Consider the following 684-nt stretch of genomic DNA (forward strand, 5'->3'; position numbering starts at 1 on the left):
AATAAATCAAATAAAATCAATTATACTAATTATTTGTATCAACTAACTGATTTGATTAATTCTTAAAAATATTTTTATTTAATTTATTTTATTTATTTAAATACATGAATTATAACTGATTAGTTATTTAATTTTATTACGATAAATATCAAATTATATTCTGAATATAAAAATATACAATTTGATTCCTTCTATTTTTATTTTACTACTATAAAAGACCATATATGTTAGAAGAAAATATCATTCATTTACCAATTACTCTTTCATTAGGTAGCTTTTACAACAATTCTTTTTCTTCCTATGAGGCGTCGTCGCAAGAAGTCAACTATCGTGGACACAAACCACCGCACACTCTTCAACTCCCGTGCTCATCATTCTGAGCAATATATGATATGTTATCCATGAAGCATTTATAAACCATGGTGTTATCATGTATGCATAAATAAAAAAAAATTCTGTAATTAAGTTTAAGTCATTTACCTGTTTGTGTGGTATATAAGTATATTATAGTGTGAAATTACTTTCAATTTGTGTTGTGCAATGATATTATGGTTTAATTTAAGCTTTTGTTTTAGAATTGTGTTATGATTTTATCTCATCATTTTCTCTTAGATATCAAGTTGATATATTTTTATTTATTATTATTGAAACGGATGTGATATAAAATTTGTAAAAAAAAAAAAA

Source organism: Arachis ipaensis, chromosome B08 (genome assembly GCF_000816755.2).
Source record: "Arachis ipaensis cultivar K30076 chromosome B08, Araip1.1, whole genome shotgun sequence".
In the NCBI taxonomy this organism is placed as follows: Eukaryota; Viridiplantae; Streptophyta; class Magnoliopsida; order Fabales; family Fabaceae; genus Arachis; species Arachis ipaensis.